This window comes from Rhipicephalus sanguineus, unplaced genomic scaffold (genome assembly GCF_013339695.2).
Source record: "Rhipicephalus sanguineus isolate Rsan-2018 unplaced genomic scaffold, BIME_Rsan_1.4 Seq1013, whole genome shotgun sequence".
NCBI lineage: Eukaryota > Metazoa > Arthropoda > Arachnida > Ixodida > Ixodidae > Rhipicephalus > Rhipicephalus sanguineus.
Genome location: NW_023614168.1, coordinates 20,466 through 33,442, shown reverse-complemented (window position 1 = coordinate 33,442; position 12,977 = coordinate 20,466). Strand labels below are relative to the sequence as shown.

At 41.6% G+C, this 12,977-nt stretch overlaps 1 long non-coding RNA gene across 1 annotated transcript; it reads left to right on the top strand.

Moving 5' to 3' along the window:
* Positions 1 to 1,850: 1,850 nt before the first annotated feature.
* LOC125756480 (uncharacterized) lies at positions 1,851 to 12,642 on the top strand. The gene is made up of 5 exons (XR_007414535.1): positions 1,851 to 2,282; positions 3,135 to 3,263; positions 4,973 to 5,112; positions 7,444 to 7,544; positions 12,078 to 12,642. It is a non-coding gene; the product is annotated as an uncharacterized LOC125756480 (long non-coding RNA).
* Positions 12,643 to 12,977: the final 335 nt, after the last annotated feature.

Sequence of the window (12,977 nt, the reverse complement as noted above, 5' to 3'; positions counted from 1 at the left end):
AAAATGCAATGCCGTGAAAGCACCTAACCAACAAAATTGCGCAATGCCGCGAAGCCCCACTTCAAGGTTAAATTAACATATTACTCCGACATAGATTAATCATTTTCAGGGCCGTAACCAGAAATCTTTTTCGGGGGGGAAGGGGGGGGGGTTCAACCATACTTTATGTATGTTCGTGCGTGTGTTTGTATGTGTGCGTGAATATATGCGCAAGCAAAATTGAAAAATTTCGAGGGGGGGGGGGGGGTTGAAACCCCCAACCCTCTTCTTGGCTACGCCCCTGATCATTTTTTAAGTTTAAAAGCTTGTTATACAGGCTTATATGTTATAATATGTTATATGTATAGTAACTTTATAGTGTGACGTATTTTATCGGTTATAACTTGCATCTTACTGAAATTGAAATTCTGCTACTATTTGATGCTACTAAACGCCACTAAACGTAGCGTTTAGTAGCGTAGCGCTTAGTTTAGTAGCGTTTACTTGCAGCAAAAAGAATGACAGTCGCACATGCCTCGTTCCAATTAAAAAAAAAAACGCTGTGCAGGTTAGTTGGGCCTCGACAATATTTATGCTAATTTTTTTTATATAATGTGTGATGCATACTATTCGAACTATTCGATTCAAAATTATTCGAGGTAATCACTGTTCGCTTCGAACCTAAAATAAATTTGCTTTTCGGACATCCCTACCGCGAAGGCTTCTGTGCGGCGTTCCACGGTGCCTAATAGACAAGGACACAAGGAACATGCGGCGCTGCTTCGTATTGGTGAAAAGCGTCCCTTTATGAAAGCCTCCTTTCGGGACTGTGGCACGGGAGTACAAACCGGTTCGCTGCAGCGGCGGCGGCCTGCGCATCAGCTTCTCTGCAGTGCACGATTGCTAGCGGCGTTTTGAAAACGGATGAGCAACTCCGCCACATAAAAGTAACATTTACAGTAACTCTAGGGTGCAGTAAAGCCTTAGGGTGCAGGCGCTCGCAGCGACCCGTAGCGGCTGCCGCTAAGGTCGTCGAAAATTAAAGGGGGGAGGGGGTAAGGGCACCGGTACCCTGTTCCTCTTAGATCCGACCCTGGAATTTTCGTGGTTGTTGCAATTTCATTCCGAGCTGCGTCTTGAGAGGTTCGTGCATGCTCGCGTGCGACTGCAAATCTTTCTAGCCTCTCCAACGCAACATGCCTAAAAAGAAAAAGACAACCTGTTCCATGACGTTATGCAAAAGAACTCGTGCAATGAAAATGCATCGATTCTCATTCAGAGCTTCTACGGATCCAGTATGCCTGCAAGAGTGGGCGTGAAACATCAAGGGAGGTCCCTCATGTGTACATAAATTTCATTTGACTGTTCGCTGATTCTTACTTTTAATTAATTATTTTTCTTTTTTATATGCACCTATCTTTTCCTTTCACTGTTTACATTCTGCGCGTCTGTTCATTTTATTTTTGTTCTTGATGTAACCGCTATAATTGTCAATGAATATTTCAATCATTGTACTCAAACATTACTGCGTGAAAAAGAATGTTAATCAACTAGAACGGAAACCCCGAATTTCCTACATGTTTGTTCTCTACGCCAGCATGTGCCGTTCAGAAGAAGCTAATCTGCCCGCATAGTCTCCAGAGTTTTCTTTTCTTCGTTTTACAATTTATCAGCGCCATGTGTGGCCTACACGACGAGCTTATACCGCAACAAAAAGCTTGGCTTCAACGGGAAACTCCACAGAGCGCAGGCTCACACGCGCGAAAGCACGCCAGCGAGCGGCAGCGCCGTCTGCACGCTGGATCGCGCAATCTTTCCACCTGGCAGGCGCGCTCACGACACTAAGGAGACCTTCCTAGCCCGTATAGTTCTGCGTTCGTGTGATCGTCGTGATCGTCGTGCCGAGTTCTGTTTGTGCGGTCGACTTTTAACGCGCTGCCTCGCATTGTGTGTATTGTGTGTTGTATTTCGTGGTTACTGACGTAAGCGCAAGTATACGCGGTACCAGGCAAATAGTCACCAGATGCCGACCGTGCGACTTGAATCTCTGCGACTGCTTTGTTCGGTGTGACCGACGGACGCGATTCATAGTTTTGAAGAACACCTTCAAATGTTTCCGCACGTCAGTGAGTAGCAGCGCCGCAATCCTTTGTCGCCTTTGTCGACGACGCGTTCTGTCGCCCTGGAAAATGCTTTGACGCTCGGGGACGGCCGGTAGCTCGGCGATTCCTCGCTTGGCGCACCATTGGAAACCGGCGGTCATCTAGCAGTGTACGCTGCCAGCGTATTTTTTATTGCCAGAGGTAAGTGAACGTTACGCTTCGTACATTATGAGTTATTGTTATTGTAGTACGCCTTGTCGCCGAAGAAAATCGCATAACGTGTTGGTAGTGTATGCGGTTGTAGTTGTGAGGATTCTGCTCGCGCATGACATTTGTCAAGAACGTAGTCGGTAGTGTTATAAAGTTTTGGTAATTAGCTCGCTTGCACGCACTGCTCTACGCTAATATTTGCTGAAAGGAGACAACATTTTTGTCAGGCTCACCATTGTCATGCGTTTTATGCATGTCTCTCGACAAATTACCTGGAGTAACGCCGTGAAACCGAAGCTTCAACATCCATTTCGTTCGCACGAGCTCTGAAGGAATAATCATCAGCCACCGTGTGAATCGTGAATCGGTACAGTGGGAGAAATATAGTGTATTTAGGGATGTTTTCTTTAGGCGTGCATTTATTTGTCATTATGTAACGTGACCCTCAAAAGCGTTAGGTTAGCATTCTTGGACATTGCTTATCATCTTTCAAGCAATAGATAACATAGATTTGCTAAAAATGCAATTTCTGCAGCATGACATTGTATTTTGTTCAATTGGTTTGCCCCATTTTTATCCTTTATGCACGTTCACCTAATTTGACAAGCCGTACTTTCAGCTGAATTTTCAATTGCTTTTAGCACTATATGTGCGTCCGTGTATTGAAGTCCCACCTCTCATCGCATAATAATAGCTTGTGAAGAACGACGCTTGTCTTGAATTAGCCATTTATCAGAGCTCTTCCTCCCTCCTCAAAGGGCAAGGTGCTGCTGGCACACCTGGTTCGGCTTTTCTTAACCTTTTTTTTTTTTGAATGCTGAAGTTTTTTGCAACGTACTGCAGGTAGCAAACAGCAGTGCCTCGACAAACAGTGGAGTGCTGACCATGCAGTCCAGAAGGTGGCTGAGGCAAGTATGCTATAGGAGGTGCTTATTCAGGCAGAAGAAATAAGCATCTGTAGCCAACGTAAAGGTAATGTACAAAGTTCCATTTAATGAAGAAGAATCTTGTTTTGAGCTAGTCATGTCGAAGGGAAACAATGAGCGCTAGATAAATGAGATGGAAATGCAGAGTAACAATGTTATGTATGCCAGCAACCAACTTAAGTTTATTCATGCAAAAGGGTTATTTCCAACTGGTTCATTTAGGGGAAGAGCCCCCAGTTTCCACGAATGGGCATACCTGGTAGCCGTTGCACAACCTGTTACTGTGTTTTCGCACTCATTATTATGTGCCACTTACTCTTGTGACGTTCCACCAAGGTGAAATTACTTCACATAAACAGCAGCGAGAAGGCTCTTGCTAGCCAGTTCAATTAAGACAGCGTTACCGTAGCTTTTAGTTCCAGTAAACCAGCTAAGCTGTATAGAAGAGCGTACTTCATGTTTGTCACCATGGACAGTGCATTTTGCCTGGGAACATGGCTTAGTTTTGCAAAGGAAAATGTTGCCTTTCTGTAAAACGTGGTACTGGGAAATGGCATTGTGCCAAAAATATTAAGGTTTATGACTTCTTGCAGCACGCATTGTTGTACAGGGATGTTAGCGTTTTCATAAATGCAATGCATGGTGCTTGAAGAATATAGCGGCCCACTTTAAAATTTATAACTTCATGATTTCAGTATCTGGGACAGACTTTACTGTATACGATTTGTTTCTGGAAAGCTTCAACCTATCTTGCAATTCTTCAAGGCCAATACTGAATTTGCTGTGTACATTTGGCTGCACATTCTCATCACTTATGCTAAACAACAGGCTTGAGTGATGTGTGGAATTCCTGTCAATCAATTTTATTGATTACCTCGGACGATCTATTCTGCTTCCCACAGTTATTGGGTGCTTTGTGTGCATGTGCTATGCATGCTAGAAATGAAAACAGGGAATGCAGCTGGCAGCATCAACGAGTACAATGCCCATAGGCTATTATGAGGTGCGAAATGTTGCCACTGCTAGAATTTACATTATGTGTGCATGGTACAGTTGATTGTGTAATTTAGCACTTTCCAGCTACTTACGCAGTTGGAGCAGATGTCGATCATGTTTACTTGAGTATGGCACGGCCACCAAGTTCGTGCATTCTGCATACCAGGAAACCTGACACGAAGCAACGTATTGCTGTGATGGCAGCTAAGTGAGAACGAATGAGTTTGTCTTCTCTGTACATTTGTCAATATCATTACACAGGCTTGTTAAGTGCATTCAAGCGGCTTTAGCAATGCACTTGCAGCTACAGAGCCAGTAAAGGCAGCCAATTTCATCATCAGAGTTCACTCTGCAAATCCCACTTTCCATAAAGGGCATTGTTTTGTGATAGCTTAAGGTCAAAACTTGCTCAATTAAACACTTCTTGGTGTCTGACATTACATGAATTATGATAATTGTTATATCTCATGTGAAATTATGCCATTGTTTTTTTTTTTCATATTCTTACTTTGCATACACACTTTACGACTGCACCCTCCCCAACCGAATCTTTACTAGTGCTACATTCTGTTATGGGTGAAAACAATTATTGAACTAAAAACCAGGCCAAGGAAAGCAGTATGATGCCCTGTAATGTAGGAGGATGCCGCTATTGCAGTGTTTAGTCTAAAGCTGAATTTAATGAGAAAGGGCAGCAATGTAGGTCATCTGTGGATATTTGCAGACCATAATTGTGTTGTGGTCATTTTGTTATCGCAGGAAGCATCTTCAAAAAGCAGTGCTACAAGGATGTGAGCAGCAGTTTCCCTTCAACGAACGGGTCAAATTCATGGAAGCCACGTGCCTGCTGCTTCTGGCCTACACAAACATGCAGCCACCATAGTAAAGTTCTTGCAAAGGTGTGAGACATCCCTATGCTGCATGGATTGAGCATGTTAATTGCCTGTTTTTTATAGCTTATAGTAATATGTCTACAAGTGTACTTCCTTCTAGTGTATATTTACATTCTCTTAAAGGGCCAGTCAGCAAGCTCCGACTTCTTTTTTTTACACCTCCCAAACAAGCTCGCTAATTCGTACAGAGGGCCGCAGGAATCACATTGTCCGAATGTCAGACACTCCACTTCTAAAAACAATAACCGCACCTCCTCTTCAGCGCTTGACCAGTCCTCTTTGCTAGCGAAGTGGTGTAATGTTGCCTATGAGCAACATTAAGTAACGCTGACTGTTGAATAGTCCTCTGCAATACGAAACGGCATTTTGGCTTTGTGATGATGCAGTATCTGTGGTTGTCACAAGAGTTGCGAATTGGTTTATCTCGCCAGTGCTTTTACTGTGCTTCCTCACCGCACCGCTCTGGCACAGTGGCACATCGAGGAAGCCCCTCTTCAGGACGGTCAGGCTGAGCGAGAAACTGAAACCAGCTGGAATGTTCGTTCTATCCCCTGTGGCTTCATTATTACACCACTTAATGAAAAAATTCATGTGACAACATGTTCACGTTGTACAAGCGTGCAGTTGTCACAAATTTTAGACTCCGGGGTTGTTTAGGGGCCCTTTAGCCTTAAATTATGAATGGTAAATTCACACGTCACGTGGTTTTCTTGCTTTATTTTTTGCAATGCTGATTTTTAAGATAGCATGTCAGCTTCTGTGAGTGGTAATTTATACATTTATCATACAAAACATCCTGCTATATTCAACAAGTGTTATTATAGATTTTTCATGGCACCAGAGCCACCTGCTTTTTGCCGTGTGGCAGCTACATGGAAGTTCATTGCTATGCTGCTTTGTTTAACTGATATCTTTTCAATCATTGCGTTTCACAGTCCAGGGTGTTTGGTGTATTTGCATCTTGATGTGTTTAATATCATACAAGTGATGGATTTTTTCTGTCTTCTAGTGTTTACTTCGCAGCTATTTAACTGTGGTTTTCAGGGGCATATCTAGACAGGAACATCAATTCTGCTAAGCTTTGGTTCGAAAAGAGACGCTGAACAGGAGTTCCTTAGGTGCATGCCCTGAGCACCAGCCCTTTGGATTACAGAAATATCTAAACTGCATAATGTCTGCAGCTCCTTGCTTAATTGCATGTCTTTCTTCAACCTACAGCTCTTTCCATAATCCTTAACATTAACCTACATTACCAAGTGAACATCCCCCGCTGCAATACAGTGGTTATAATGGTCAGCTGCTGATCTGAACTGTGCGGGTTCGATCCTTGATGGAGTGGTTGCACTTTCGGTGGAGGTGCAAATCCTAGAGGTTCCTGTGCTTTTAATTTCACGTTTACATACAGAACCCCATTGTTATTATTACATCAGCAAGTGGACAGAGTGGTAATTCTAGATTGTACACATATTTAGTATAACAGACAGCTGAGCTGGTTGGTAGGTATTCATGTTAAAAAGGCAGGGCATGCAAACATGGACACAAGAGAGAAACCAAGACACCACTAACGCCAACTGGAAAGGTGGACAGTGGCACAAAATAAAGTAGACACAGAAACTTATCTGTGCATGCCCAGGCAAGAGGCGATACCTATCAATCTGGCACGCGCGATAGTCTACGTGAGAGATAACTGCTCAAGCATTTGATTTCTTCTTTATGCTAGTTAATCGACGGTTGGCTCTCTTGTGCACTGCCATTATCGATATGCCAGGCCTCGACAATTGGACGCATTTCTTCATTCATGTGCTTGTACAAAACTGCATTCATCGAATTTTGGCGTGCATTTACGCTCTCAACAATGTAAAGGTAGATTAGGTGATGAGCCTCCAGTTAGTGATCTCAGCGTTTTAGGTGTCTTGACTCTCTGTGTCCATGTTTGCATGCCCCATCTTTTTAACATGTATTCATATAGTGCGTAAGAGAAATAGGTTATCTAGTGAGTTATTTGGAAAGTAAGTTTAGGGCGAACACCAATATAGCAGTGTAAATTAAATTTAAGCGATGAATGCATCGGGCTGGATTAGGAAACAATATAATGGCGAAATATAGCCGTTTGCTCTTTGCTTATACTTGTCTCAGTTTCTTGTCTCGTATGCTTTGACAATGACCAGGTGTCGTGTTGGATGCTACCTATTGGTTATGAGCTATACATAGACAAAGCAGAGGCTGTTTGGATGCTTTCTAAACAGCTACCTCATGGGGAGAGAAAAGTTCATTTGGGTTATGTGAGGCATGCTAAAAAAAGTCGACTTTTTTCTGATGTTTTTGTTTTCCTGGCAGACATTCTACACGAACTTGCCCAAAGGCGGAAGGAAGGCACGCACAGATGGACGCACAGAAATCATGGGGCTGCCGTAGAAGCTGTGAATGAGCATTAACCTGTGAGTATGTGTCTTAAACATTTTGCTGAAGCCTTTTATTTTGGCTGAACATTCTTATCGATGCTTTGTATTCCCTGATTTGTAGTGCAATATTGTTACACCCTGTTGCTTTCACAACAGAGCTCTTTAGTCTGGTACAAGGCCCAAAAAGTTCGACCTAGATGACCAAATTGCGGCAGCTAGTTGTTTCCACAATTAATGCATTAGTGTAAAAAACGCAATAGACGGAGACAAGAAAAAGGAAGACACAAACAGTGCTGTGCTCGTGTGCTCAGTCTTCTGCACTGCTTTGTTTACGCTCTGTCATACCAACACACACAAGCATCCATTTTAGCTTATGTAGTAGTCCAGCTCATACACTTGGTAACGTTCTCCAACGGCAGGATTACCGGATATCTGGCTTGTGAAGTCAATCTAAAGTGCATGCCTGTTCGTGTAGACTTGTGTGCATCCACCATTGAGATGGAAATGCAGCTGTGTTTTAATATTTTAGCCAGTATAGCTCGTGAATGGAATTTGGAGCTGTGACAGCAACACTTTTATAGGGGGTGAGTTACTAAATTATTGTAGACTTGTGTGCATCCACCATTGTGATGGAAATTCAGCTGTGTTTTAATATTTTAGCCAGTATAGCTCGTGAATGGAATTTGGAGCTGTGACAGCAACACTTTTAGAGGGGGCGAGTTACTAAATTATTGTGTATTTCTCGATGTTTGCATGTTATAAACACATAGCTGGTTAAAATTAGTCCAGATTTTACGCTATTTCTTAACATATGACCTTCCGTACTGTTCGAAGGCATTGAACCATACTGAAATGCTTTGTGCCTTTGTGTGTGTGCCGAAGGTTAGGAGTCATTATACTAGAGATAGATAAAAATAGGTCAGAGGTTAAAGTAAATTTTTCGCAATCAACTTCTTGTGGGCAGTTATTCAGAGCAGGGTTTTGAAGTAATTTAGCAATACAAGCAGATTAGTGCTTCATTTTAGTGTCTGACAGTGCACACTGTTTTATTTTAGTACCTATTTGGGTCATTTCACGCCAGTGTGCCAGGTCGTTTTTTGACCATTTCCAATATTTTGTAAAACTGGTGCTGTTATGTTTCAGTAGTGGGAAGTAGTCATTCAAGCGTTATTTTCGGGGAAAGAATTGCATGATGCAGCAAAGACCTTTCAAACTTCGCATGCAGAAATGAAGCTGTGTCAGGCAAATTAATTGACACATGGTTATTGCGTCGAGCTATTACTACAAAGCATTTGTTTCTTTAACATAGTCACCAATCTTTCATGACTATGATAGTCGAATTTATTTTGATTTCAATTTATGCTATTTGCAGTCGTGAGGAAACATTGCAAAATGCACCATTTTTAAGTATATTGTAAAAAAGACTGAATGTTTCATGTGAAATATATTCACAGTATGCGTTCAGTGCATATACCAAGGGTTGAAAATGCTGCTGGCAAAAAGAAGCAAAAATGTCTTCAAATTGGCACTTGGAAGAAGTAGTGTTTGAACCCATATTGCGGGCTCTCTTTCACTGTGTAGCAATCCCAGCTAAAATGTTGCCTACACATCATAGTGTGCTTTCCTCGTGCGATAATTTAGACAAAGTTTTTAAGGTGTAATATTATCTTCAAGCGAAAAATAATTTTTTCAAATGAAAAATAACAAGGCTGTGGGAAGTTTCTTGGAGCTTTGCCTTCACTGCACAGCACATCATTGTTCTTGCATGGTATTTCAGACAGAAGTATTGCTTAAATCTGCAACATTTAGACTTGCACTATATGAGCACAGGGGCACCCGCGTGAATCCTGTGCCAATGTGCTGTGCAGCGAAGGTCAAGGAACGAGACTCTGTGCAGGCTAGGGATTATTCACTTCAGTAAATTTTTCCTTGCTTACAACCAAGCAGTATATATTTTTTTAAATGGAATATAAATTGCCAGCAAAGTATACCACACAATAATGTCTTGGCGACATTTCTGTTTGGAATGCTACATAGCAAAAGCTAAGCTGCAATATGGGTCAAAAGCTATTTTTTCCGACTGTTACAGTTTGGGTGGAACGTTTCTGATTATTTTGTTTTTATAGTAGTTTTATGACAAAGTGGATATCTATTTACTTATTTATTTATTACTTGACAATACTGCTGACACCAGTAAGCAGTATTGCAAAGTGGGCTACAGTGATAAGTTACACATAAAATGATCTTGCTAAGCAAAAACAGGAGCATAACATATACAAAACACAAGATAAACCAAGAACATCTATACAACCGTCTTAAGGAAAATGATAAGGGAACAGCACAAAATACAAAGGCAATGAACTTTGGAAATCAACCTTCGGTATTCCATACGAAAGAATTAGTCTTTCTTCTGATAAATGTTAACATTAGAACTTCAGCATTTTGCAGTGTTTCCTTATGGCTGAAAAAATGTAACTTGAAATGCAAATTAGTAAACTATTTTAGCCATGAAACACTGCCACCTTCAGATTAAAGAAAGAAATATTCTGCATTAAAACGGGAACAAACAGCGCTGGACACGGGACGAAGAAAGAACAATAGACGAGGGTGCTGTCGCCTTCGTCTACCTTTTTTTTCCGTCCCGTGCCCAGCGCTGTTTGTTCCCGTTGTAATCATGTACTAACCAGCCCAGTTAGGTGCTATCCTGAAATATTTTGCTCTAATTGCTCAAAGCAATAACTTTGTATAAGTTATCTTGCATGACGCAGTTTCACATCTGTAGATGGATGGATGCTATGTGTGTTCCCTTTAAAGCGAAGCATTGACATGCAAGTGGCCAAGCTCAATTTTTGAATTGGCTTAATGCCTTTCCTACCTGAATTAAATTTCTTTCCTTAAAAAAACTTATAATAGGTAGCTTATTTTTCGGCATTGTACAAAAGACCCTGCAAGTTTGTTTTTGGCTGTTCTCGCTGCTTTTCCACTACCAATCCTCCATCCGTCTTTTACTGATTTCTCTTGTGGATGTGTTCATCTTTATCAAGCTTTCTCTAAGCCTAGGGCTTCATGAGAGCTAGTTCCCAACACGTACATGGGTGGACATTTTTACATTTATTTAAAAGGTGGTCCGTCATTTCCATATCTCTCTCACAATCAGTGCATGTGACGCCTACTTACTGGATCTCACTTTATGACTGCATATTCTAAGACAAGATTAACTCGCTTCAGACATTGCACTAGCTTATCATATGCTTCCCTCCTTACTTCGTCCTTATTCTTGCGATAGTTACTCAGAGCTTTTCATTTTTAGTATTTGCTATCCATTAAATCATCTCCACCTCTCTGACATTGCACCTAACGCTTATCGTGCATAAAGTTTAATGCATGCTCTCAGCATCACGAAATTTCGTCCTGGAAATTAGCACTTGACTACAGGTATGATCTTTTTAGCAGCATGATCTTTTTCAACAGCAAAGGAGTTCGTTAAAAAACCACCTTTTATACTTAAAATGGGGATGACTAATTCCATACCTCGTTTATTAAAGTTAACCTCTTTCAATTTCCTTACGCTTGTTCTTTGTGTTGTGCTTGCCTCATGGTTTGCAGTCTTTATGGATCTGGTATATTTAAAGAGTTGAATAGCCGGTCACCTGCTTATGACACTGCAGCTTAAGTATTGCACCCACTATCATTGCCATAGTAGCATTTGGTACAGTAGAGGTTTGTAATGAATGTAACGAGATGTGCAGCTCATGAAATAATTGTTGAACAACGAATGTTGTTGGAGCTAGTGATTCAACAAGAGGACTCCTCTTTAGAGGGGCAACGAATTGCATCAAGGTTGCTGCAACAACTTAGACACATCAATTTGTTGAAACATTGGCTCCAACAACACGCTTTGTTCAATGGTTTGACATTTATTCAAGCCGCCATCTTCAGCTCAACTTTTGTCGCGTTAAGATGTACAGGATATACAACTGTCATGTTGTTTCTGATAGAATTCAAGAGCTATTGACAGCAAGCCTTGCTTCTCAATTTAATTCTCATCCTTTACGTTTACGCTTTAATCTTTGTCATCTTCAGCCTTATTATATGTGCACTGCAGCAGTAGCCCTTCGCAGTGGTCTACAATTTGCCTCGTCTTGTGCGAGCCGATTCCATTTTATACATGCGCAATGCTTCATTTCTTCACCCACATAACTCTCGGCTTTCTCGGCAGCATTAAGTACGAAAATTGTAACTGTTAAGACTTTTGCTTCAACATCATGACAATAATTGAATAGAATTGGTAATGCACGTAAATAAATACTCTTGCAGTTAGAACGTAGTGTGTTTAACCCTGAGTTCTTGTGTACTATAGCAATAAGTCTTCGTGAAATCATGCTGCTTGTTCTTCATATAATTAGAACGAGTCCAGAAATATCTGCAAAATACCGTTTCTGCTTTTTTGATTTCTGAAACAGTGATGCTAAGGGAGGCCATGTGCACATGCACCATGGCAATGTTTAAATGTGTATAAATTCTGAACATTGCTGTTGCTCTAGGTGTTTTCTTTCACTTCCTTTTCAGACGTACAGAAAGGAGCGAAGTGGAGCTGTCCATGGGCCGTGCACACAGTTTCATAAGCAGGCTTGCAACACTTTTGACAAATATGTTCCTGAATACATCTGCCAAAGTGGCATTTAAAGAAGCATGTAGTAGTGTACTTCACTGTTTATTTGGCATGAAGCAGCAGGTATGCTTCCGTCATCAGCAAGTTCACACAGTACAGTGCATCTACACATGGCATGCTACCCCCACATCTACCAGCTCGGGATGTGTAGCTTGATTGTAAAATGTTTACTTTGACTTAACACAACAATTATTAACAAAATGACATGAAAGTTTTGCCACCTATGCAGGCGACATTCTCAGTATACGCTGCCAAATATAAGCGGAGTTTGACCAGTCCATTAGTCGCACATTTCCTTGTAAACATCTCGTAGAGGGCTGCTGTTGTTGTTGCAAGCCAATGCGCCGTGATGAATGAACCATGATTCCAAGATTTTTCTTTTCCTCCGACCTTTGTACACGAGGTAGCATCGTCGAATTGATTAGGTCAAAGTTATGCCTTGTCATTCAGCAGCGTTCAACAAGCTCCAGTCTTAGAACATGTTGCATGGGTGGTTTTCGCAACATCCTCTTTGTGTTCTTTAACCTTCGATTACCTTCTTCAACCCATTTCGCCTATGCAAGTTGTGTCGCAATCCCCACATTGTACTTCGTAGATGATCCCGCTCTAATCTTCGGCGGTGTTTGTGTATACCTTGTCCTTAGGACATGTGTTCACAAAGCCCAAAGACCGCACACCTGCGGATGATTAGAGCAGGGTATTCTACAGAGTACGTTGTGGGGTTCATGACACCACTTACATCGGCGAATTGGGCAGGAAAATGCCAAAGACGTTCAAAGAACACAAAGTGGGAATGT